This window comes from Penaeus monodon, chromosome 21 (assembly GCF_015228065.2).
Source record: "Penaeus monodon isolate SGIC_2016 chromosome 21, NSTDA_Pmon_1, whole genome shotgun sequence".
Classification (NCBI taxonomy): Eukaryota; Metazoa; Arthropoda; class Malacostraca; order Decapoda; family Penaeidae; genus Penaeus; species Penaeus monodon.
In genome coordinates this window covers 39,582,268-39,582,564 of record NC_051406.1, presented here as the reverse complement: position 1 = coordinate 39,582,564, position 297 = coordinate 39,582,268, and the positions used below count along the sequence as shown (strand labels likewise).

The following is a 297-nucleotide window of genomic DNA, read 5'->3' as shown; positions in this document are numbered from 1 at the left end:
CGTTCACACTACCCTCACGAGGTTATACTAGACACGTGATTCATGGTGCCGATGAGGGGAACCACACACACCTCGTTACCATGGCAACAACGACGTCGGCGGCGACACCTCTCCGTATCTAAAGACAATTAGGACATCCATGTTGTTCCCTCAGCCAACACAAACACACTTGCGCCGATCGTCCACACTCCACGAGGCAAACAATAGACTTGAAAAAACACCAACACTCAATTTTCAAAACAAAATCACTCTTTTATTATTAATATTTTTCCTCTCTGATTTTCTCTCTTTTCTTGC

General features: G+C 44.4%; 1 protein-coding gene across 1 annotated transcript in view; it reads right to left on the bottom strand.

The window, feature by feature from the left end:
• LOC119586485 (transducin-like enhancer protein 4) overlaps positions 1-291 on the bottom strand; it is a gene marked incomplete in the record, with an annotated part of 158,632 nt that extends 158,341 nt beyond the window's left edge. Inside the window, 1 exon segment of the mRNA XM_037935222.1 lies at positions 1-291.
• Positions 292-297: the final 6 nt, after the last annotated feature.